Below are 27,351 nucleotides of genomic sequence, written 5' to 3' on the forward strand. Positions count from 1 at the left end.
CCAGGCATTTCCATCTATCACAAACCAATGAGAAACTGATGCTCACCCCTCAATTTATGGTTTGTAGGAAATAAAGAAAACAATTATTGCTCACCTTCCTTTTCTACCATCAAGAAATGTGTGTTTGGGGGCTAGGGGTGAATCTCACTAATAGACAGCAAGCCTACAGCCCTAGGATTAAGAAAATAATGTATTATGGTTTTTTGTTGTTGTTGACTACCTCATCGTGACTGTAAAAATGGCTACCATTTATTGGAAGTCCTTCACACTGTGCACTGTGCTGGCCCTTTTCCATGGGATGTGTCAGGCAGCATCCACAGACCCTGTAGGATCTGTTGTCATCCATGTGAGGATGAGCAGTAGTATGCAGTGGCTTACCCCTTGTCTCATGGTTGTCCCAGGAGCCCCATCTCCAGCCTGACTAGACATACCCTATCCTGGGGCTCCATGTTTTTTTGTATCTCAGGAGAACAATGGATCTCTCTTCTTTCTAGAGAAGTTTGACAATAGTTTACAGTGAAACTGTCCACATGGCAAACTCCACCAGGAGAGCCCACCAGCTGGCCTCTTAACATGGGGGAAGACCATGACTGTTTCCGGCAGTATACCAGGGGCAATAAATAGTTTGGCTTGATGTGGGAACTTTGTAAACAGTCATGGTTAGAAAACTGAACTCAAAATCTGATCATGGTAGGTCATACATTTAATCCCAACACTCAGGAGACAGAGGCAGGAAGAGCTCTGTGAGTTAAGGCCAACCTGGTCTATATGGTGAGTCTCAGGCCAGTCAGGGTTACATGGTGACTCTCTCAAAAATGTAGAGATGAGGAGGAGGAGGAGAATCAATATGTCTGGTGTTTCTAGATTGTTCCTGGACACATGGAATCTTTGAGATTGTCATGGTAAACCAACCAGTTTGTATTTTGCCATGTGAAATTGTTATAATTTCATTTTAAGAGTTCATGATCTTCTCCAACTTTCTGAATAAATTAAATTTAAGAAAAAGAATTTTGCTTTCCTTATTAAACATATACATACAAGATAAGCTAATTAGTAGTTAACGAGTTATTCAAATATTTATTGCCATGAAAATAAAACTCACAGTAATATGATTTTTCTAAACTATGATTTTTTTAGCTATATATATATATATATTATATATATTTCTGATTGTGAGACAAGGTCTCTCTGTAGCTCTGGCTGTTCTGGAACTCACTATGTAGACCTTGCTGGCCTCAAACTCATAGAGATCTGCTTGGCTCTGCCTTCCTAGTGTTGGGATTAAAGGCATGCACCACCACTGCCTGATTTTAATTTAGTTTCTTGTACTTGGCTCTGAATCTTTCAGTTGCTTGGAACATGGTATTGGGATTCAATATGACATACATAAACAACCAGCTCCTACCATGACAGTCAAACACTTACTCTGGAAATTAAAAAAAAAATAAGAAAGTAAAGAAAACTTTTGAAACATTAATGTTGAACTAAGAAGAAGGTGTGTTCATTGCCTCTTACTTATTTTAAAACAGAATTACATGGCTGAAGAAATGGCTCAACAGTTAAGAACTCAAGATGCTCTTCCAGACGACCCAGGTCTGAGTTGCAGCACCCACAAGGCCATGCACAACCATGTATATTTCCAGTTCCAGGAGATCTGACCCCCCTACTGGCCTCCATGGGGTACTGCATGCATATGGTGCACACAACACACAAGCAAAGCATCCTTACACATAAAATAAAAATAAATCTTTTAAAATATAAACAGAATTACATAAGTAGTTTAAATAGTCAAGGCATAAGCAAACGTTGCTATTTTCCTCCCCTCCAGATGTATATGATTTCATGCATCTGCAGCCATGTATTGCATTTCCATTCCCAATGAAGAAAATGGAGCTTATTTTTGTACAAGTTATTAGGAAGCATTTGGTTTCTTTTTTCCTTCTTTCTCTGTCTAACAACACCTAATAGCTGGGTATTTGTGCATCTGATATTCTTCTCAACCCAATTGAATTAAGAATATGTGCATGTGCCTTTAAGTTTCTCAAAATCTTTTTGTTTGTTTGTTTTGGTTTTTTTTTTTTTTTGATTTTTTGAGACAGGGTTTTTCTCTGTGTAGCTTTGGAAAGTATCCTGGCACTCGCTCTAGAGACCAGGCTGACCTCGAACTCAGAGAGATCCATCTGCCTCTGCCTCCCGAGTGCTGGGATTAAAAGTGTGTGCCACCAAACGCCCGGCTCAAAATCTTTTTATAGGGTTGGAAATGTGAGCCTAGAACATGCCTAGAACTCACAGGCCCTGGACTGAATTATAAAGCTCTGGGGCTTTTAAGTCCACTATCTCAGTCTTGACAGTAGTTCAGTGAGGCCGGGATGTTCTAGGAATTCAGGAAATGAGGAGCTGTGCTGAGGCCACCTGAAGTCAGCGCCTTTTCTCTCTAAAGCAGCAGATAGTGAGTCTTCAGTCTGTGTGGACTGTTGCAATCGCTCAACAACTCCATTCACTGGAAAGACTGCCATAGACAAGATACATGTGAAAGTGCACACTGGTATTCCAATAAAACTTTATTTGTAGACACTGAAAATTGAAGTCAGATCATTTTCATGAATCCCAAATGAGACTTGTTCTTTTTATTTTTAACCATTGAGAGGTGTAAAAGTAACACTCAGTTTATGGCAGGACTGGCCTACTCTGAACTGCAGTTCGCCAACCCTGTGTCATGAGCACAGCGTCCTGAATTAGGAAGGATGGCTAGAGGGCTCTGACTTAATTGGCTCTGCTTCCGTGGATGGAATCTGATGCCACCAGAAGTGGGGTCACTTTGCTGTGGTCTGATTGGACAAGCACCCTGATAGTTCAGTGTACTTCACACCAAAGGGCTCTGCTTAAAATAAAAGCAAATGAGATGCCAATTAAAGAGATAACTGTGAAAGCTGCTCAGCAGTCCGCCCAGGATGAGAACAGCCCATGCTGCTGCTTAGCCGGCCGCCACTTCTGCAGACAGCTCTTGGCTCACTTTCAGAACACTTGAGAAATGGTAACTGGTTACACAGAACTTGTTCCAAGTAACAGCCAGGTGACTTTTGCTCTGTTACTTCCTGGCACTACTGCAGTTTAACTCCTCTTCTGTCTGAGCCATGAAATCCACAAAGTAAGGGAAATAGATCTTTGCCTAGAATACTTCATCCCCCCCTCTCTCTAGTTACACACACACACACACACACACACACACTTGACAAAAAAGTACTTTATTAAGTATCTTGGCCTTCTCCAGAATTTTTAACTGAATTAAGTTTCTTTCCCGGCCTCATTCAAGTTAGTTTTATTTCCCTCCATAGAAAGCTCATTTCTTCATCTTCAAGTTGGCACACGCTTTTTATAACCAGCTTGACCCATCCAAAAATAGACCACAGCCATCAGGCTCAGCTTCTCGGGCAACTCCAGCAAATAGCTTCATGCATCATGACCACAGGAAGACAGCGGCTCTCTCTCTTCCTTCTGTGTGCTTGAACTCTGTGCTTTCGTGGCCACTTTCTAGTTTGCTTTCTGTTACTTGAATAGGGACAAAGCTTCAAGGGGAAGGAGTGGCAGAGCAGCTGACCCAGAAGTCACAGCTGAGAGAGGAAATGCAGTCACAGTCTGTACCCACAAGGGACATGCTGTGTCAGAGTGTCTGACTGTGAGTTTGTCTATCTATCCATTCTCAACATACCTATCGACATGTAGAGAAAAGGGAGGGGAAGCTCAACTCTTGTAGAAAGGAGAACAGAACCAGCCCTCCAGATGAGACAGCAAAGCTTGCTGAGCCCATCGCTCCATCTTACCACGTGGGCAGAGGATAGCGCATTCTACCCTGTCTTCTTCCTCCATCAGCACCCAACAGTTCCTTTCAGAGACTGTCTCTGTCATTGTGGTCTGTCTGTCCTAAGTCATCAGCTGAAGGGGGGCAGGGATACAGTCTCCATCCCCTGTCCTGTCCCAGTCCCCTCCTTTGTGCTCCTGCTGTCCAATCTCCACAGCTCCAGAGCAGAACATGCCGCCTGGATAGGAGTTGCACTAGGTCAGTGAGCACCTTCTGGCCTCCCTTCCTAACCTGGAGCCTGAGGCCCAGGGAGCATGTGTCCCTGTGTTGGGGATAGCTTAATAACAAATTCAAAAGACTAGTGAAAATGGAGCAGTTTCAATACACCATGCTGCAAATAGGGACATCAGCGTGGGGACAGAAGCATGCTGATTGGCACAAGATTGTGGTCTCCCCACCCTCAGGCCTGCCCTCTCTTTCAAGTCCAGGGCTTGCTCCCACCCCTCCCCCATCCCAAATGCCCCTCTCAGTGGTGTATGACACACAACCTTATCTAATGACAATTTGGGACTTGAGACTGCCCCCATCTCTGATCATGGGCTTGATCATCAGCAGACTACCTGTCACTTTCCAACTCAGAGTTCTACCAAAAGCAAACGCCAGGCACCAGCTAGGGGAGAGAGGGACCTAGTATTTCCTGCTCGCCTGTAACTCTCCTGCACTCTAAGCACACCTCATACTGAAAATGAACCATAATAATCTATGTCTTATACTTGGTTCATCACCAGATGCCAGGCCCAAGAAAAATGCCTGGCACACAGCAGTAGAATACTGCCAAGAGAATAAGCCTGACTCCAGAAAGTAAGTCTGGCTTCATGCTCCTTAATGAAGATCTGAAGTCCCTGAAAGGCCTGCTGCCATGGTGAGATGTTGACTTCACAAATTTTATTTTCATCTCCAGTGAGGCAAAAGCATCAAGAACTATGGGGTCTGTGTGGGAAAAAGAAAAAAAAGAGGGGGGGGGAAGCCAGGCAGTAATAGTGAACATCTTTAATCCCCAGCACTTGGGAGGCAGAGGGTGGTAAACCTCTGAGTTCAAGACCAGCTTGGTGTACAGATCAAGTTCCAGGACAGCCAAGGTTACACAGAGAAACCCTGTCTGGAAAAAACAATCAAGAAGGAAGAGAAGGAGGGAAAAGAAGAAGGAAAGAAAGGAGCCCAAACTCCTAGGGAAGGAACAGGGCAATGGGCACTGGAGTTGCTTGCCTGTTGGTACAGTGGAAGCACTCAGCTGCCAAGAGTATGTGGTTTTCCTAAGACCTCGCTGAGATGGCTCAGTAGGGAATGCTGCAATGACTTCTGGACTTACCACCATGATTTCTGAGGGGACTTTCAGAAGTAGCCAGGAAACTGAAATAAGGAACAAACCGCAAAAGCCAAAAACTGGCCCACAAGGCACTCTGTCCTCTCCAGGTTCTTTACCCCGGAAATGGGCAACATTGCCATGTTCCCCGACCTACTCTCCTAACTTGAAATGCACGGTCTGGTACATTTGGTGTTGTTGCTCAATTTGGGCATTTCCTCCCATTGTTACTTTCAACATTTACTGAGCATATACTATGTGACAGACAAAGCACAATCATGCATTCTAAATGGCTCAGTCCGGTTGCAATAAATGGGCATAAGGCAGAAAAAAATTGCTTTGTAAGGTTGGGAAATCACTATTGTATAGGGGTTTAACTGGACCTTGAAGACTGAATAGGAAGCAGTAAGCATAGCAAGTCTTTCTCTGTCCCGCCAGCTAGCTCTCAAATAACCACACAGAGACTTGTTATTAATTATGAAAGCTCAACTGATAGCTTAGGCTTGTTTCTAAATAGCCCTTATAACTTAAATCAACCCATTTCTATTAATTTACGTGCTGACACCTGGCTCTTGGCTTCTTACCTCATCCCCTACATAGCATGCTTCCTTTGTGTCTCCTGGCAACTCCACCTTTCTTCTTCCCAGCATCCTCTGTGCTCAGAAATCCTCACTAATTATTGGCCATTCAGCTCTTTATTAAACCAGAGTGACACATCTTCACAGTATACAAAAAGATTATTCCACAACAAGTGAGGAAGGGTTGTTACAATAAGTCTTTCCGCCAAGCCACCCCAGTCCTGCTGCCATGTGGGCACTTTCCTCCAGGCTGCCCAAGTTCCGCCCACCGCCACATTAAGGTCCCAAGTAACACACTATAGTAGGAAATTACCAATATGGAGTCAGGTAGAAATATAAGGGTATTTAATAGGGAAAAGCCTTACTTACAGAGCGACCTAGCCAGCCGGTGTGGCAGCAGTCTGTATGCAAGCCCAAAAGAGAAACCGAAAGAGAAAACGCAGTCACACTACGTCCCCCTGACCACGCCCTGGCAAGCGTGGTCAGGCACACCTGTAGCCAGTCCCTAAGTAGGCGTGGCTACAGCTTCCCCTACAACACACAGAGACTTATATTAGTTACAAATGCTGCTTGGCCAATGACTAGGATTTCTCATCTGTTAGCTCAGTCTTAATTATCATAAATCTATATATGTTATAAGACTTATCAGATGACGGCGGATGCATCCTGTGTTCCCAGGCTCACATGGTGACTCTGTCCTTTCTCCTACCTTTCCCAGAATTCTCCTTGACTCCTAGTCCCACCTATCTTGTTTTCCTATTGGCCAACAGTACTTTATTTATCAACCAATAAGACAGTCATATACACAGAAGGACCACCCCCATCAAAGAGTGGAAGAATCTGGGAGGAGGGACTGTCTTAGGGTTCAGTTACTGTGTAGAGATGACATGACCATGGCAACTCTTATTAAGGCAAGCATTTAATTGTGGTAGCTTACAGTTCAGAGGTTTAGTTCATTATCATCATGGCAGGAAGTAAGGCTGCATGCAGGCAGACATGGTGCTAGAGGGGGAGCTAAGAGTTCTTACATCTTGACTCATAGGACACAAGAAGTGGTCCATCTCACTGGGCATGGCTTGGGCATATATGAGACCTCAAAGCCCACCTCTACCATGACACACTTCCTCCAACAAGACCACACCTACTCCAACAAAACCACACCTCCTAATAGTGCCACTCCCTTCGGGGGCCATTTTCTTTCAAACCACCACAGGGACCTTGTGGCCCTTCCAGACTGGACTGGATCCATGGGGATCACAACACTGTGACTTTCCTAGAATTATCCACATTGGCTTACAAGGAACTGGCTGGCAGAGCAGATGGGGAGGGACAGTTCTTGCTGTGATGAGACCTAACTCACAGTGTGCTGGAAAGAGAACCCAGACTAGAAGTACAAGGACACCACAACTGTTCACAGAAGAAAAGGCCATTCATGTCTGACAGGTGCATGACATTTGCAACCAGGAGGTTGTTCACAGTGGGCACCCAACACATTCCTACTTGTCCATCAAAAGAAAATTAACAGAACAAAGAAAGTCCACAAGTCTTATCAAATGCATACAGACCTTAATTATTAGGATAATGAAGATTTATTCTTTGCATTTAGCTCTGAGCTAAAAGAAAATGAATTCTGCATCACTGTGACAACAGTAGGTCTTACTTATTTGAGAAATTGCTCTACCATGCAGCATGTAGGTGTTGAATGAAAAAAATATAATGCAGAGTTCAGTCATGGGGCTCTCACCCAAAAGCCAAGCCCTAGTGATCACAGTGTAACTGCAGCTCAAAAACACATTATAATGACTATAAATTATTAGTATGACTGAATTGTTAGACTGAACTAAATGTTCACTAGAGTGTTTTAAAATCAAAACAATCTCTTGGGCTGGAAAGGTGACTTAGAAGGATGCCAGCCTAGCCAAAAGCTGCAAGCTTCAGATTCAGTGAGAGCCTCTGCCTCAAAGGAAGAAGGCAGGGAGTGTCAGGACTCCTGTGCCCTCCTCTGATCTCCACACCTACACACAACATACCCCATGCATACACCAGATACAAATACTGACAAACACAATAAACTTGAGTCATACAAGAATAAATTGGTTAAATATTGCAAAATATGGTAGGAATAACTTGACTCTGAGTTTGTGTGTATTTAATTTGGCAACTAGTCTTCCAGCTTTTTGATTAGTTTACTAGATGTCGAGATATTAGTGAAGAAAAATACACACAAGACCTACTAAATAGTCAGGAATGCTATCTAGATTTGTCACTTCACTGATGAGTTTTTGAGGAGAAAATATCAGTAGTAGAAACTTCAGTCTTAAGGGGTGGGAGAGGGGAATCTGGGCAATTGAGACATCTACAACAAAGCCCCTGCTCCTGAGGCTCAGGGAAAATTATGGAAGAGGGGCAGGAAAATTGTAAAAGCCAAAAGACCAGGACTTCTTCGAGACAGTATCTTCTGGACATGGCATAGATGTTGATCCCATGAACTCTCAACAATATGGCTGCCTGTACAGGACCCATCAACATTGACAGGAATATTTCACAAGGCCCTATCCCTAGATAAAAAGCTACAAGCAGTGAATGGCTGCTGAGGGAGAAGACTCCATTTCTCCATGGACAAGTCCCAATAGGTTTCAATTCTAAGTGGGAAGTCCTAAGCACATATACACATGGGGCGCTAACTGGAATATATATATGAGAGTAGGTGCTTAGGTGTGTATAACAATAATCATTATAGAAGAGGTCATTAATTCAAGAGTACTTGTTATGCAGACATGAGGACCTTGATATCTAGTGCACACACACTTTTAAAAAGTCAGGTAATCCCAGCACTTGTGAGATAAAGATAAGCAGGTATCTGTGAGTTCAAGACCAGCCTGGTTTACATAATGAGTTCCAGGACAGCTGGGGTTATGTAGAGAAACCTGTCTTAACAAAACAAAACAAAACAAAACAAAACAAAACAAAACAAACAAACAAGTCAGGTGTGGCCATGTGTGACCTATAACCCCAGTTCTGAGAGGAAGGAAGAGACAGGAGCATGAGTGGGCCTTGGTGGGTCCCTGCTTGGTTGAAAACCATAGCCACCCTAGGATCAATGAGAGACCCACCCTACGGGGAATAAAGTGAAGAGTGGTAGAGAAGGACACCTGATGTCACTGTTTGGCCACTACATGTCCATGGTTACATGCCTGTACACATACATGTATATACCACACACATGCACACAAGACATGTGAGCACAAATGCATACACCATACATGCGCACACATGAAATTTCTATCACAACCCCTTACTATTTCTACAACTAATGCCCCTCAAAAACTACACTCCCATCTCTTCACAAATACCTTGATGTCATGAAGTACTCAAGATAATGGCATAGGCAGGGCAGTGGTGGGGCAGGCCTTTAATCCCAGCACTGGGGGGGGGGCAGAGGCAGGCGGATCTCTGTGAGTTCAAGACCAGCCTGGTCTACAAGAGCTAGTTCCAGGACAGCCACCAAAGCCACAGAGAAACCCTGTCTCAAAAAACCACCACCAACAAAAAAGATAATGGCATATAATTAGTCCATGGTTAGGAAAGGAATCTTAAAGGAGCAACTAATGTGTAGATTTTTATAACCTCTGACATGTATTGACAAATGGCTTTTTATAGAAGCCATCTCCCACTGGAAACTTAGAAGGTCATCTCAGCAATTCTACCAGTGTTAGTGCTATCCTTTACTAATCTTCACTGAGCCTTAGATGGCACAGATGCTCATATCAAAGTGCAATAGCATTGCAATGATTTTGCATTTCTTTGTGAGTGTGTGAGTTGAAACATTTTTTAGCCATTTATAATGCTTTTGTGACTGTTCTGTTCTGTAGTAGCATCTCACCTTGCCAGTGAATTTGTGTTAGTGGCTACACCCCTTTAGGTGTGGCTTCAGGTGCGGACATGACCTGAAGGTAGAGAAGCATGGGGTGGGCTCTCTCTCTTGGATTTCGGATTGCATTAGGAGGGCAGAGACTTTATCTTCTTGGAGCAGGAATGCCACAGTGGTTCTTTACTATTATCTGTGTAAGTTGTTCCTCAATAAAACACCCATTTATCATTTCTCTTAGGTCTACTGAACTCATTAACTCCCTGCCTCCAACTGATGCCCAACTAGGTGCACCATTTTGTTGCTAGAGATTCTTTCCACCTGGCCCCACAGCCATCTTTGAGCCCCAAAGAAACACACAAAGACTTATATTAATTATTAAGCTGTTGGCCAATGACTAGGACTTACTATTGGTTAGCTCTCTCTTTTTTATTTGAATTACAAACAAGATTGAATTACATGATGATCCCAGTTCCCTTCTCCCTCCCTTCCTCCTCCACCACCCCCCAACTAAAATCCCACCTGTCCTTTCTTCTAATCTACACCTGACTCAAAATTTCTGCTTCCTCATGACCTCTGCATCCTTCTCACTTTTCTTCCCTTCTCACTCTCGTAGCTTCCTCCCCCCTCTTCCCATGTTCTCAATGGCTAGCTCTATCTTAATTATTAACCTTTAACTACTAATCTATGTATTTCTACATGACCTTATCTTACCAGAGAATGCCTGGTGCATCCTATCCTCTGGGTCTCTACATGGCATCTCCTTGAGGTCTCTCTTTGCCTACCTTTCCCAGGATTCTCCTCATCTCCTAGTCCCACCATCTTCTTGCCTCTATTGGCCAGTGTTTTATTTGTCAACCAATAAGAGAAGCATATTTACAGAAGGACATTCCCATCACTGTTCATGTCCTTCTTTGCTTGTGTTTCAGGTATTGCTATGTTAGTTTTCCTAGAGTGAGTGACTCAGTCACTTAGTACTGAAGCAGAGTCTCTCCAGCCTGTCACAATCCTCCTGACTCAGCTTCCTAAGCAGGAGGATTCCAAGCATGCACCACCACAGCTTGCTCATGTTTTCTGTGATAAGTGGTCATTTTAGCAGCACATCTGAGCCTATCATCAATTCCTTCACATTACAAGTGTTTTCTGGTCACCATGATGCTACATCTTTGCATGGCTCCAGGGAGCTGACATGACTGGAGAACAAAGAAAATCCAGACATGGGAACACACAGAAAAGCTGGGATCTGGTGGGATGGCCTGTCTGATGGAGGGGCTATAGCACCCTGGAAGCACACTGTGTTTATTATATACAGTTGAGTAGGAAGGTGGAGTTATTGCATACAGATAAATAAGGAGGTGGGGTTAGTATATACATCTGAACAAGTAGACAGTGTTAGATGATTTCAGTAGAAGCATTCTCTGCAGGAGGGCAGTGTGCAGGCCACATATGTGTGTGAGGGTGAGGGGAAAACATGGTGGATATTTTTTATACAGTCAACATTCACACTTGGACCAGAGGTGTGCTTTGCCATCCCTCTGAACCTCACAGGGAGGGTAGGTTGCTGATTTCCCATGGGTCTGAGACTTTGGTACTGATATGGCCATGCCTATGCCAAACAACACATTTGCTCAGGACTTCACTATTCAGGGCTTCCTCCAACCCCAATGCCATAGTGCATTAGATACAATAATCGAAGTGCTGGGAGATTCAGGAAATGACCCTTGTTTCCATGGAGTTCATATCCCAGTAGTGTTTCAGAGACCTGATGCCGTTACAATCTCAGATCAGTATGCGTGATTTTTAATAGCACTGCTCACATGAGAGCCCCATGAAGTAAACTCTGAGCTTAGGGCTCAGCCAAATCTCAGTCACAGCAGTGGGTTATCCCATGTTCACCCCAACACACACACACACACACACACACACACACACACACACACACACACACACACACACACCACCCTTTTCATTAACTTTATTTAACCAGGAACCAGTTTAACCCAGCTATCATGTCCTGGTCAGGTTTTATGTCAACTTGACACAAGCTGGAGTCATCTGACAAGAAGGAACTTGAACAATTGAGAAAATGCTTCCATAAGACTGGCCCTTTGGCAAGTCTGTAGAGTATTATCTTGATTAATTAATTAATGTGGGAGGCAAGTGGTCCCAGGTGTATGAGAAAGCAGGCTGAGCAAGCTAGTAAACAGAGTTCCTCCATGGTATCTGCCTCAGTTCCTGCCTTGAGTTCCTGCCTTGGCTTCCCTCAATGGACTGTAACTCAAGATACATAATCCAAATAAACCCCTTTCTTCCCAAGTTGCTTTTGGGCAGGGTTTTATCAGCAAAAGAAATATAAGACACACCCCCTTCACAACTGCTGCACAGATCAGTTCTTAACCTTCCGCTGCACTTCTCAAAGATTTCACCTGAAGTTCCCACAGGCCTTCCTCGACTGAAGCCAACCCCTAACAAGATCAGCTCTCCAAAGTCTAGCTAAGCCTTGGAATTAGTCAGAGCAGAGGAGAATTTCTTCTTTAATATTTTGGCATAAACAAAAAAGCAAACCAGAAATTGGCTGTCTTCCAAGATAGCCGAGAAGCAGGTCCTAACCAAAATGGGCCTCCAAGCCCAGCCACATCCGAGGTCCCCAAAGAATCCAAAACCTTCTTATGTAGCAGGGCGAACAAAGAGCTCCTTTGACACAAGACCTACTAATCTTCTTGTTCCAGAATCCCTGAGCTCACCTCAGACACACCAACCCGGGTATGGGCACAGGTGCACGTGTCTGTATGTAGATGTGAATTTGTGTGTGCTGGTGTGTATGTGGTCTGACACACTTCTGTTTTGTCTCCACCCATGCTTTTATGACATTAGCTATCTGTATCTTTTACAGGGCACAGGATGTCCCATCTGACCCCTGCTGGCCATGCCCATCTTCCCTCTGGTGCTACCTCCTCCAGCTCCATTCTCCCTATCACCTCCTCTTAGGTGTATCCCTCCCCTCCTTGTTCTCTCTACTCTGACTCTGTTCTCCAAGCAGATCTCTTGCCCACCCTCCCTCAGACTCCACAATCCCCCTTCAGTGGTTTGCTCCCTCCTACCATCTAGTAGCAATTACGGATATAGTTGGCCTTTTCTTCCAACAGAAGTACTTTCTGTAAGCCATGCATTACCTGGCCCTCTCCAATGCCATCCACGTAAAGGACACTTACCAATGTGTCTGACACCACTTCCTGCTTGGCTACAGGGAGACCTCACCCAAGTCTAACCCAACCCTATTCCATCTAATCACTACCTTTCCAAGGACCATCTCTGCACAGGGGCATCTAAAAGCTTTCAAGCTTTTGATCTCTCCCGCCCCTTAAGTTACTCAGCCATTTTAGCTGTCACTTAGCCCTTTAACCCACTGTTGGCTATACCACTGCTACTCCAAGCCAATGCCATATCTGACCTTTGAAGAAGTCTGTGTCCCTGGATCCAGAGTCAGTACAGATAGGTCCCATCAATGCCATCATTTACACCAGTGTCTACTCCAACCCAGCAACCAATGCTCATACAAAGCTTTCATGCTATAAATGTCTGTCATTCCTTCCATATACCATGTTGTCTCTCACCTTTCTTGGTCCCAGAGAACCCACCCCTGGAGATGAGTCGGAGATGGGAAGCTCACCCTCTGGTCACATTTGCTGGCTCCAGGTAATTAGAAACATATAGGCACCCATTTTAAGATTTCCTGAAAGATGGACACCAAGATAAATCAGCAGGTAAAAGAGCTTACAGCCGGATCTGAAGACCCAAGTTCAATTCCCAGGATTCTGAACAAGAGAATAAATTCCAACAAGTTGTCCTCTGACCTCTACATCTGTCCGATGGCATACAACCTATACACACACACACACACACACACACATAGAGAGAGAGAGAGAGAGAGAGAGAGAGAGAGAGAGAGAGAGAGAAACCCTGGAAGAACCCATCTTGATTGCAAGCATTGAGTACCTCCCTGGAGAGAATTAGGGGCCTTGATGAAGAATATTAAAGGCCTTCCCCAGGAATATTGGGTCCATCACCATGGCAACCCTAGGCACCATGGCAACCTCAATCCCTATATAGGCCCTAGTGATAGAAGAGAGGCCTTGGGAAGAAGCAGCCTGCCAAGAGAGAGGAATGAGGCTGCCATACCCATGAGGTGAGAGAGCGAGGTAAAAGAGGAGCTCCTGGAGAGGCCTCCAGTTCCCATGATGTCAGCCTCGCCTTCCTTCAGTGTTTCCAGAGAGTCCCCCGACACCATCAGCAGGTCCCACTTCTACTCTTGCTAAGGAGGTTTTGTTTCTTGCCACCAACCCGTTCTTGACTGAGATACCTTTCAACACAGCTGCTGCATTGTCCCCACCGCCCACTTTCCATTCTTTTCTCCTGCCGGAATCTGTTTGCCCGTGACTATTGATACAGTCACACAGCACACAGAGCCTTGTTCTTTCCTTGAACAAATGCTGCTTGGCGTGGTCCCAAAGACAACAAGCGGCAACTCATGACTTAATCACACAACAGGTGAGCCGCGCCGTGCCAACACTTACACCAACTTGTCTCAGACCCACTGGAATTTTTTGCCTGCTAGAGTTCCCCAGCAACAATCCTGACCGCATGGATTAATTTGTGGGATAGCCAGAAGTGTGTAGCACCTGTGGCCCCCAGCAGCAGGAGGCATTCCAGCTGTGAGGGCGGAGCCCTCCTGCGTAGGAGGAAGCATGGGCAGAATGTATTCCAAGGAGCACTCTTCAGCACGAACCACTTAGACCGTCTGAAATGAGATTAATGGTTCCCATGGCAACCAGTAAACCTCAGAAGACTGGAGCGTTCTTTTTTTTTTTTTTTTTTTTTTTTTTTTTGAGACAGGCTTTCTCTGTGTAGCTTTGGAGCCTATCCTGGCATTCGCTCTGGAGATCAGGATGGCCTCGAACTCACAGAGATCCACCTGCCTCTGCCTCCCAAGTGCTGATATTAAAGGCGTGCGCCACCAACGCCCGGCCAGGTAGGAAGTTTCAACCACTAACTCTTCTAGAATTGTCTGTGAAGTACTGCTGTTTGGGAATATGGACAATTATTTCATTCCTTATTGTTCCCTTTCTCTTTCTCTTTCTCCTTCCCTCTAACTCGGCTCTCATTTCCCCTGTCCCTTCCTCCTCCTCTTTCTCTTTCTCTTTCTCTCCCTCCCTCCCTCTCCCTCCTTCCACCTCCCTTTTCTTCTGTCTCTCTGTCCCTTACCCAATACTCATCTCCAGGCCTCACCTCCTCACCTTCAGATGAAATACTTGGTGTCCTATAGCCCAAGTCCTTTTGGGAACACTTCCAAACAGGACCAGCACACTGTGTTGAATACTCAGTTCTAACAATGGCAGGTGCTTTTTCCCTTGGACAAGGTCCATGTTTTTGACAGGCTTTGCAATGCCCTGTCTGTCCTTCCTTGAAGTTTGCTCTTTCAGGGGCCACTGTTGGCAATGGAGACTGCACGGCACGCCACAGTAGAAAGACCAAAAGCATGTTCTCTTTGTTCACTTCATTTTTTTAATGTTAAACTTTCACTTTTAACTGATTGGTTAAAACATAAAAACTGTGCACACCTATAAAGTGCCATATGATGATTGACACATATGTATACTTAGTAATGTTTAAATTGGGATAGGCCTATCTAGCGCCTCAAACATCATTCTCTCTCTCTCTCTCTCTCTCTCTCTCTCTCTCTCTCTCTCTCTCTCTCTCTCTCCCTCCCTCCCTCCCTCCCTCCCTCTATCTTTTTTTTTTCTTTTCTGTGATGTTGGAGATCAAACTCATATCCTACACCTTGGCCCATTTCTTTATGGCGAAACCATTCCAGATGCCTTCTTTTTTGCTCTCTGAGAGATTTTATTCAATGCACCACTGTTATCGTCAGCACCTTACCACCTTGCTACCACCCATCTGTGGCTCAGGACGCACTGAGCTACAAACAACACTTGATGTTGGTTGGTTCACCCTAAGAAAACTACTTCTCACACTTCACCTATTCAGTCAAGCTTTGTCATTGTTTTGTTGTTTGGAGGGTTTTGGTTTTGTTGTTGTTGCTTCGGTGATTTGTTTTGTTTTGTTTTGTTGTTTCTAGATTTCTGTTGCCATCGTAGTTTGAGATGGGGGTCTCACAATACAGCCCTGCTTGGCCTGGAATTTACTATGTAGACCAAGCTGACTTTGAACTCACAGAGATCTGCCTGTCTCTGCCTCCTGAGTGCTGGGATTAAAGGTGTGTACTACCGTGCCCAGGCAAGCTGACATGTTTTAACAAAATATTTGTATTTATTCGTAGACAGTTTTACATATTATATAGTATGTCTGATCATATCTAACAAAATATTTGTATTTATTCTTAGACAGTTTTATATATTATATAGTATGTCTGATCATATCTACACCTTCTCTTATCATCACCCACTTCTTTTAACCCCTTCTCCCTACCAGTCTCTTCTACTTCTACGTCCTTTTTTTTAATAATCCTTGAGTTTAATGAGGAGTGCTTTAATGAGCATAGGTGTGACATTATTAACAGAAAGATGACTCCCCCTTCTCCAGCAGCCATTAACTGCCAATAAATCCTCATCAAGGGGTGTGACCTTATAAGTATATACAGGCGCTATTGGAGACTAGAAGTACCAGATCCCCTAGAGCTGGAATTATAGTATTTGTGAGTGCCCAACATGGGTGCTGCGAACTGAACTTCAGTCTTCTGTAAGAGTAGGAAGCACCAAATCTCTGAGCTCTCCAGCTCAGAAATTGTCCTTTTGTAAAGAACCCAACCCCATAATAATAGCATTAATCCACTCATGATGAGGGTAACCCCTTGCCCTTCCATTAGGCCTCATATCACATCATGATTCTATTGGACAGGAGTTTCATCTAGCACATGAACTCTGGGGATGCATTCAAATCAAGACATTTGTTATCCTTGATTTTCAAAAGATCACATCAAGGCACTGGTACTAGAGGAAGAGAGGAAGTCACAGGCACACTTAGCCTCAGGGAGCCCTTGCCCAGGTGCTACTGTCTTGCCTTTCTTCTTGCCATTGGCAGCCTTGAACTATGCAACAGTTCATTTTTCTGATTTATACATAAATTCATTCTGTTGTTCATCTTATATGCTTCACAGACTTTCTTCTGTAATTTTAGGGTCACCTTTGTTAGTTTTGATTACAGACTTCTGATACTAAATAAAATATCTTTATTATGAAAGTATCTACAAGAAAAATCTTTTAAAAACTATGAGTACGTTAGCTTTCTGTTACTAAACAAACATTGAAAATAAACAACCATAAGGAAACAGAGTTCTATTTTGATAAGTCTTAGAAGTTTTGGCCATGATTGATTGGCTGCATTGATCTAGCCATGAGGAGAGGCATGATGGAAATATGATACAGCAAAGCTAACTTGCCTCATGATCATGAAGTAAAAAGAGAGAAAGGGCCGGAGTGTTGGTGGCACACACCTTTAATTCCAGCACTCAGGAGGCAGAGGCAGGCGGATCTTTGTGAGTTCGAGGCCAGCCTGATCTCCAGAGCCAGTGCCAGGCTAGGCTCCAAAGCTACACAGAGAAACCCTGTCTCGAAAAACCAGAGAGAGAGAGAGAGAGAGAGAGAGAGAGAGAGAGAGAGAGAGAGAGAGAGAGAGAGAGAGAGAGGGAGGGCCAGGGACACACTACCCTACTCAGGGACATACCCAAAAGACTCTAAGGCCCATCTCTTAAGGTTTTTACACCTTCCAGCACTGCCACACTCAGGACCAAGGTCAGATACAACTATAGCAATGGTGTGTGTGTTCCTACTCTTTAAATGATCCCAACAATTATTTTTTTTAATTTAGCTTTTAATATCCCAAGGCTTCTTAGGAATGTGCCTGTAATCTTACTATTAAACCAGTGAACAATGAAATCTATTAGCCAGGATGGCTTTCTGATTAAGCAAGCTTCAGATGTGCTGTATGCCCAAGGCCTGGGTTAAAAGTCAGGATAGACTTTACACTCCTGTATAGAAACAGCCCCTGCAGGGGCAATGCCTTCTGCTCTAATTCTCTGTTGCTACCTGTCCTTCTCTAAAGTGCAAAACACCATGGCCTACCCACTCAGGGGGAGGTCCTTTGGCAAATGGTTGACAGTGATTCTTAAGCTATACCTGATTCTTGAGTACAAAAAAAAAAATAACAAATTCAAGGCCTAGAGAAATGGCTCAGCAGTGAAGAACACTTGCTGCTCTTACAGAGGATCCTGGTTCTATTCCCAGCACCCACATTCGGTGGCTAACAACCACCTCTAAGTCTAGATGATCTAATGCCTTCTTGTAGCCTCTGTGGGCACTCCTCACATGTGGTACACATATAGGCAAACAGATGCACATGTATGCACACACATAAACATTTTTAAACTTTTACTTAAAAAGAAAAATATCTAATTAACAAGGAAAGAAAATCCAAATGTATTGTTAACTAAAACATGACTTTTATAAAAGGTACCCCTGGACCGGATTCAGAGAGGAGGTTGGGATGGCAAAGATGGATTAGGAGGAAAGTACAAGGAGGATATTGTGACAATCCAGAGTAAGAGTGGCCTGGACCAGTGCCCTGAAAGTGGAGAGAAACACATATCAGATAAATTATGATTAGTTAGATTACAAACTAGTGAGATTTTCACACGGATTAGCTGGAAACCCTATTTGAATTCAATGACACTTCTTTTTCACATGCTTTGGACCAGAAGTTACCAATCATAGCAAGAGTGAGAAACAAATTGATTGTATCATAATAAACTAGGTCGTAAGTGTAACAAGTAACCCCCACCCTTTTTGTAGATTAATAGCTAGTGTATTTGTTTCTTCTGCCCAATACAGGTCAGTGTATCACAGTCATTCAGGAACCCAGTCTGATAGAGCTGTCATGATGGCAGAGGGAAGGAGAGGTATTTGGTGTAATACTCAAGTGTCTTGTCAGTCAGCTTGGCCAGCATGAGTCAAACCCCCAGATAACATTTGCCTGATGAAATTCCATTTCAGAACCTAAGAACTTGGGGTTCCATTATGGAAATGCACCCATGAAGGCTCAGGAGTTCAAGGTCAGCCCCAGCTGCATAGTGAGTTTGAGACCAGCCTGGAATATATGAGTTCTTTCCTCAAAAAACCAAAAGGGAGTCCTGGAGATGGTTCAACATATGGTGGTTTAAATGAGAAGGGCTCCCATAGGTTCATATGTTTGAATGCTTAGTCACCAGGGAGTGACATTATTTTCAAAGAAGTAGGAGGTGTGACCTTATTGGAGGAAATGTGTCACTGGGGGTCAGCTTTGAGGTTTCAAAGCCTCACACTGGCCACCCTCTCATATCATACTCTCTCTCTCTCTCTCTCTCTCTCTCTCTCTCTCTCTCTCTCTCTCTCTGGATGAGGATGTGGCTCACAGCTATGACTCCAGCACCACACATGCTGACATGCTCCCAACATGCTCCCTGCCATGATAATAATGAACTAGACCTCTGAAACTGTAAGCCTCCCCAATTAATGTTTCTTTTGTAAGAGTTGCACTGGTCGTGGTGTCTCTTCACAGCAGTAGAATAGTGACTAAGACAGCAGGTAAACGCACTTACCTTGCAAGCCTTAGCAGCCTTAACAGCCCCCAGAACCCATGTTGGAAAGAGAGAAGTGGTTCCCCAGAGTTGTCATCTGCCCCCAAGATGCACACCATAGTATGTACATGTCTGCACACGCACACATACAAATAATGATACTGATGACAATAATAAATAACAATAACAAATTTTAAAAGAAAAAGTAAGGAAGGAGGGACCCTGGGAGGGAAGTTAGGAAGGAAAAGGAACCATATAGGCCCCATCCCCTCGGCCTGATCATCTTCATGTAACATACACACCATATCTACCATATTGCTATGGTCAAATAAAGACCTTAGAAATAGTGTAAGTAGTCAACAATATATTTTACTAGCAAAAAATAACTTTTGGCCTTATTTTTTTAAGGTGGCATATATAATCATTCCCACTAGTCAACATTTCTGGTTAAATGGCTGTATTTAATAAACATTTCCCTACAACTTTGTTTAAAACATGTTAGCATTGAAGCATACTGTTTGTCTGGGTATGGGGGCACACACCTATAATCCCAGCACTTGGAAGCTGGGGCAGGACTTCAAGTTATCCTCTACTACATGCTATCTGAGGCCATCCTGAGCTATAGGCAAACTTGTCTCTATAAACATGAAAGCAAACAAAAGTAAGATACTTTCCCTGAGTACCTTATACTAGGGCAATTAAGCTGTGTTTGAAGCATGATCAATTCTATGGAAATTCTAAGGATAGCACTTCTACCCTCACCAGCGAAACTCCAGGATCTATTCTAGTTTGCTTTCTGTTGCCATGGTAAAGACCATGAACAAAAGCAACTTGTGCAGGTATGGGTTCCTGTAACCTTACAGGTTTCACGCTACCATGGAGTGAAGCTGGGACAGGAACTCGAGGCAGGAGTCTGGAGACTGGAAGTGAATCAGAAGCCGTGGAAGAATGTTGCTTCCTGGCTTGCTCTCCAGACTCACGCTCAGCTACCTTTTTATTCTCCCAGGACTACCTGCCCAGGGCTGGCACCTCCCACAGTATACTGTACCCCCTTAATCAAGGGGGAAAATGTTGCCACAGACTTGCCTATAGGCCAATCTGATGGAATTGTTTTCTCAATTGGGCCTCCCTCTTCTATGATGACCCTTGTTAATGTTAAGTTGAAAAACAAAACGAAAACAAAAAACTAACCTGTGCAGGATCACAAACAAAATTTGCCTTAGGAAGCTACTTGCATACTACACTAAAACATTTCATTTCAGAAAACGAATCTTTTAACAGTTTGTCAAAAATCACTCAGCTTTTAAGAACTGCTTACTGTGGTTATTCTAGAATGCACAGAACCAGTGTAAGCCCAAGCCAGACCAAAGCCCAGCACAGGAAATGGGGCTGGGCACACATCCTCACCCCGAGCTGTGGAGCAAATGGAGTTGTAGGCCCTGGGAAACCAAGCAGGCTCCAGTGGAAGTCCACACGCCCTAGAGTACTGGACAGCACAAATTGGTCTTGAAGAGTTTAAAATAAAAAAGACACAAAGTTGGGGGGAATCTACAAAGACTTGGGGGATGAATATGATCAAAATACATTATGTGAAACTCAAAACTCTTAAAGAAATAGCATAATAATAAAAAACACTCAGGAATGCACCCAGTCACTATTTGTGGCTAGGGTGTGAAGAGACAATGCATCTTATAATACTAAAAACTAGCATTTTCAATGAATCTCATTAAATTATTCCCCTTTGTTAGGCATGAGTGTTCACTCATTCTGTGGTGTGAGCAATCCCTCTGTAGCTGTTTACTTTCCTCCATCAGCATTCATGTGATGAAGTCTAGCTCCAGGGCCCAAGAACTGGATGGTTCCATTACAGAAATGCACCCAGGAAGGCACTGCCTCTAACAGACAGCAGATCTGTTCCTTTCCATTCCATGTGTGTACAGTGTGTGTGTGTGTGTGTGTGTGTGTGTGTGTGTGTGTGTGTGTGTGTGTTCTGATTTTAATCACTCTCTGATATTTTGGGTGGCAAGATGTGGTTCCCTACTGTAACGATAAATCTTTCCACCAAGCCACCCAAACCCCACCACCACATGGGCGCCCGAAATAACACACAGAGTCTTATATTAATTACAATGCTGCTGGCCAATGACTAGGATTTCTTATCTGCTATCTCTGTCTTAAGTATCAACCATAATTATTAATCTATATATTTTATAAAGACTTATCTGATTGAGGATGCCAGCAGCATGGTCCTCTCTTGTCGGGCTCATATGGTGGCTCCAGAGAAGAGAAGAGAAGAGGAGGAAGAGGAAGAATGTGATTTCCTGCTTGTCCCTGTTTATATTCTGAGTCTGCCTGCTATGTCACTGCCTGTCTGGATCACAAGACTACTCTTTACTACATTTCCCAGAACCCTCCTTGACTCCTAGTCCTGCCTAACTTGCTTCCCTATTGCCAACAGTACTTTATTCAACAACCAACAAGATAAACATACACAGAAGGACTTTCCCTATCACCCTACAGTACAGCATCTCACTGCACCTGTCATAAAGATATATTCCTTAATCTGATGCTGAAACACATGATGCCAGTACAAATTACAATAATGCTTTCTGTTCTGAGCTTCTATTCCTGATTATACAAATCTAAATATAGAATTCATTCACCTATGCCAGTAAAGGTCCATGGGTGTCCAAACAAGACTGGGAGCTCACTAATGAGCCAGTAAGAGCAACCTGCCAGCTGGAGCCATCTTGGATTTTTCTCAGTAGGTGGTCCATGGATGACTTTTGTTGTTGATGGAATGTGTGTTACTCTAACTTTGTGAGAAATTGTATACCTATCATGTTCTATTTAATACAATGGTTTTAGCCAGGCAGTAGTGGTACACACCTTTAATCCCGGTATTTGGGAGGCAGAGGCAGGCAGATCTCTGTGAGTTTGAGACTCAGCCTGGTCTATAAGAGCTAGTTCCAGGATAGCCGCCAAAGCCAGAGAGAAACCATGTCTCGACCAACTCCCCCCCCCAAAAAAAAATTCTATGGTTTTAAAAAGCACATGTTATCTAATATTATAACTAAACATATTCAATATTCCTCTGACCATAATAGAGATGAGCTCAAATTTCATATAACCACATGGAAAAATTTAGTGAGCACAAATAAGACACCCACTAAAATGGGCCAGAGAGAAATAGCAGGGTTTACTTTCTCTCCCTAATCTGCTCTTTCATTTCTTACTCCACTCATTCCCTATTGGCCAGATCAAGTTCTGTCCCTGCCCACTCCCCGCAACTGCCCTGGATTTGGGGCAGCTGATGCCAGCATACCTGTTGGTTTTTAGCAAAATGTTCTTCGGCTGATCAGAAAAGGATCAAGTGTACCCCCAGGGTCCTGCCCTTTTTATGTGCTTCTTATGGGTCTCCAGAAAAGAGCTATGGAAGATGCCAAGCTAACAGGCATGGTCAGGGATTCAGCCAGATCATACCTGTCAAGGGGGGAAAAGGGCTTTTGAGTGAGCCACTCTCTAAAATGGCTTGGCTCTCAGGGGGTTGGGTGGGGTGGGATGATTTGTCCAACAAAATCTCTTTGCAGACTCCTGGCTATTTGCTTCTGCTGCTCCCCAGTCTGATCTGTGTGTCTTGCTCCCTGTGAAATCAAACACTTGACTCCCCACAATGGCACAATGAAACATCTACCTGAGGTCCCCCGGCATGCAAACATAATTATTCTTGAGACCAGTGGTGCTCCTTGAAGCTCACTGTGAAGAAAGCATATTTGCCTTTCTTTTCCTCCTTTTTTGTTCTATCAACAGGCACAAGCTTGCTTGACTAATCTATCAAACATGGTTCCCCTTCCTTCCTGGACAAACTCAGAAGTCATTTTCCCTCTCAGAGCCTAAAGCTTATGGTCCATGAGCCAAGGCAACCAATCCCTGCCCTGCCCACCACAGACAGATGAAGGAGGCATCTGTCAGATGTGAATAGGCCCCTGTGAGCTGTCAGCCCCACCCAAACATCACACATTATTACTCGGGTTTCATATGGGCAGCACTGAGTGCCTTTTAGTCAAATTGTCTGCAAATGCGGAGAAGTCTACTTAGCTGTGAGTTAACTTCCTGGTGAAACAAAGAGACAAGACTTCAGGACAGGGCTCAAGATGGCTTCCTGCTTTTAAAAGCTTATACTGTCACATGTGATTAAGTTCCCAAGCCACATCTCCTCCCCAGTTCTGGCTCACACTGAGGAAGCATTAGGATACAAGACCTCTCCCATCCTCTCCTCTGCTTTGTCTATCTTGATGCTCACATAGTGAATTCAGTCCCCTCTGGCTTCTAGCAGGTAGCCCATAATTTGGACAACTGGAAGTACAGAAGAAAAGGGTTACATTAGCTTCCTTGAATCAGCAAATAGAGCCAAGAACAACTCCTTATAGCTCTTCCATCCTTTGCCTACTAGGTGGCTGAAGTGTGACTTCCCTGTCCTTGCAGGTTAGTAGTCTGGACTCTGGATACTGATCTAGCAATCAGTAAGGCGTGTCTGCATGGTCTTCAAGGACAGTGACTACATAGTCTGAGCATGCCGCTTCCATGTGTGCTCCCCATTAACCAGCACCTCTGCAGAAGCCAATCTCTTGGCCATGAGGAAGGTGAACACATTTCTGCCTTGTAGCTCCTTAGCCAGGAAGAGGTCATAGCACTAAACATGTGGTTATCCCCCTCTCCATCTGCTTTTGGTTTGCGAGTATATAGTTGTCCCTTCAAATCATGAGTCCCACATCTGTGGCTTCAACCAAGCATGGTTCATAACTGTTCAGGAAAAAAAGGCATTCATACTGAACATGTATGGACTGTTTTTATCTTGTCAATTCCCAAACAATACAGCATGACAGCTATTCACACAGCATTTCCACTATGGTAGGAAGCCACCATCTACAGATGGTTTAATGTAAAAAGATGTATGCAGGTTCTCTGGTGATATACCACACCGTTTTATGTAAGGTACCTGAGCAGCCATTTAATTTTGCAGCTACCAGAGTCCTAAAACCAATCCCCTTGGATACCAAGAGACGACTATAGGAGACATTTGCTAGAATCCAGATGACCATGTATCATTCCTAAATATTGATTTGAAAGTAATAGATAGACCCAGGTTTCCAAAGCCTTGGCCCTGAGAATTAAAGCTCTATACAGAGCATGATGCATAAAATGGGTTCCTTCCTGGAAGTTTACATACTAACACATATATGGCCAGGAGCAAAACATGTTTTTCCATATTGCATGCTTTTGAGATCTTGCTTTTAATGCCGTGAAGCTTTGTAAATCCTCTAGATTGAAAGATGAATGAAAGGACACAGGCTGCCTACAGATAATGTGACAAGCCCAGAGATTCATGACAAGGGGAACCATGCGAAGGCGCTGCCAGGATAGCAAGCACAGCTGCTGCCGCTGACTGTCCCCCGACATAGTTCTCTCTGACAGCCACTAAGCCCAGGCAGCCTCCCAGCCTACAGCCCACTTCCAGGCATCTGTCTTCCCATCCCCAGAGAAGCCTACCATGGCCACTCCAGCTCTAGTGAGATTAAATTGGACTCATCTCTGTATCCCAAGTACCCCACACCAACCAAGTCCACACTGCCATGCTAAATATTGATCCCATGATCAAACACATTAACTATCACACCTGCTGAAACAATCAGGCCCTTGAAAGAACTTTGTTCCAGCACAGCCCTGACCAGCATCCTTGGTCCCTTCCATAACAATGCTGGAATTGTGTCACACTCCAAACATGCTCTCACCAGTCTTAGTTGGTTCAGGATGGAGTCTCAGATATCAGCGCTCTGACATTTCATTCCCTCCACATGAACTGAGATCAGTCCCATCAGGTGAGGATTATCCTAAATACTTGCCAAAATAAGACCTCAGCAACCTGAAGGGAAACACTTCTCCACAAGTAACCTTAACTCTGGTTCAACCACTTGCTCTTGTTAAGAGCCCTTTTCATAAATCTATTTTGTTGTGAATGTTACAAGGTTAAGGAATATGGTCAAAGGGGAGAATGATCAGCTTAGAGTTCTGTTTTTGTTTTTGTTTTGTTTTGTTTTGTTTTGTTGGTGGTGGTGTTTTGAATTCATTTAATGTATCAACATATACCTAGCCATAAGACAACATACTACAAAAAAAAATCTATTAATTTTTAAGAATCTCAGACAAGTACTCTAAAGGGATCCAAAGGTGGCTTTAATTCTCCTGTCTCCATAGCCTCTCTGATTTGTGAGCAGCCACTTAGCTATGTACAAAAATGATCTTGATAAAAATTGGCGTTGGTGGCACATGCCTTTAATCCCAGCACTCGGGAGGCAGAGGCAGGCAGATCTCTGTGTTCGAGGCCAGCCTGGTCTCCAGAGTGAGTGCCAGGATAGGCTCTAAAGCTACACAGAGAAACCCTGTCTCAAAAAAAAAAAAAAAATTGGACCAGAGCATCCACCAGAAAAAGGAAACTAAGGCTGGGTCCAGCTGGTACATAGAGAGAAGTATAACTTAGCTTTGGAGGTGGCTGGACATTCATCAGGGTGTTAAAGAAAGCAGAGGCATTAACACACACATAGGAATCAGCAGTAGCTAAATCAAGGAGTAGACATCAACTAGATGTTTAGCATTTGAAAGCTATGTCCTCGTTTCATACAATAAGACAGTAAGTTGGGTACCACAGTTTCCATTGTTCACGGGAGGAAATCAAACCTTAGGAAGTTTAGTGACTGGGTCAGTGAAAGTCAGGGTTCTGTTACTCACATAGGGCAGGGCCAGGATTCTAACCCTGTACAGTTGACTCCAATGCCAGTGTTTGTCTTCCTCCCCGACATTGCGTGCATCCTGGGGAAGAGAGAGACAGCAAGGCAGATTGTAGGGACATCAGCTGAGTGTGACCAGGAATGACAGGGAGTGAAAGAATAAGGGAGGCACTAGAGAATGGGGAGATGGGAGAGAAAGGCCAAGGAAGGGATCTGCAGTTGTTTCTTAAGAAGGAAGTTAGAGGAACTCTAAGGTTACCAGGTCAGAGGCTGAGAATTCTAAGAGATAATAACTGAGTAAGGTCCCGGTTGAAGAAGAGATGATGAGCTAGGGGCACAGGCAGAAATCTAGAGAAAGCAAGGGAAATTTCTTCCCCAGACAGGGTGAGGAGAGAAGACAAAGAAGTTGTCTGTGTTTTAAAAGAAAAGCGAGAAAGAAACCTCAGTGGCATACTGGGATGGCTTTCTCCTCTGTTTCAGAGATGAGGCGAGCAGGGTCAGCTAGGGATGGAGCCGAGTGGAAAAGATTCAGAGCAGCTGTTGCTGGAATCCGATAGGGAGCTAAAAATGGAGTTGAAGGAAGATGCCTGTAGGCACTGGGAGAGTCGAGGCAGGAACATGCAGGGGTCCGATTACTGCTAGGGGGCCCAGGTCTCTTCAACAAGTTTCAGTTTGAGATCAAAAAGAGATGAAAGGGTTGTCCAAGGAGACTCAGTAGAAGGTCAAAGAGTGAGGAATGAGGTACTTTTGAGAACTTGGCCAAATCACCTCACCAAGGAATCCAAGCTCCAAGAAGAGGGGCAAAGATACAGCCAGCATGAATGCATGATGCCAAAAACTAGAGAGGAGCTATCTGGATACTGAATACGAATGAGTGGGACCAGGGGAGGCGCTGGGAGCTATGGCTACAGAGAGCACTTCAGGGATGGAAGTCTAGAAGACAGGGTCGCCTCTGAGCAAGAAGGCCCTAGGGTGTGCCTAGGCACTGAATGACAGAGATGATGAACATGGGGAGGTCACTAGAGATGAAGAGGCCAAGGAAGTGAGGGACTAAAAGAAGGACCCACTGATCTGAAAGCAGAACAAGATTCATGGGTAGGAAGGGTGGCACAAGACAAGGATGGGCCATCTGCTAAGCACACACAAAGGAAGTGACTGTCACAAGGCAGACATGGAAGAGAGGCTTCCCTTATGAAAAGGGAAGCCAGCTTGATTTCTGGTGAATTGTAACCATTTCTCCACATCCACGACAGGCTGTTTCCAGTGCAGTAAGAGAATACCCAAGACCCTGGATGCTCAAGTCCCTTCAATAAGATGAGCCAGTATCTGG

This window comes from Cricetulus griseus, chromosome 3, assembly GCF_003668045.3.
Source record: "Cricetulus griseus strain 17A/GY chromosome 3, alternate assembly CriGri-PICRH-1.0, whole genome shotgun sequence".
NCBI classification, from domain to species: Eukaryota; Metazoa; Chordata; class Mammalia; order Rodentia; family Cricetidae; genus Cricetulus; species Cricetulus griseus.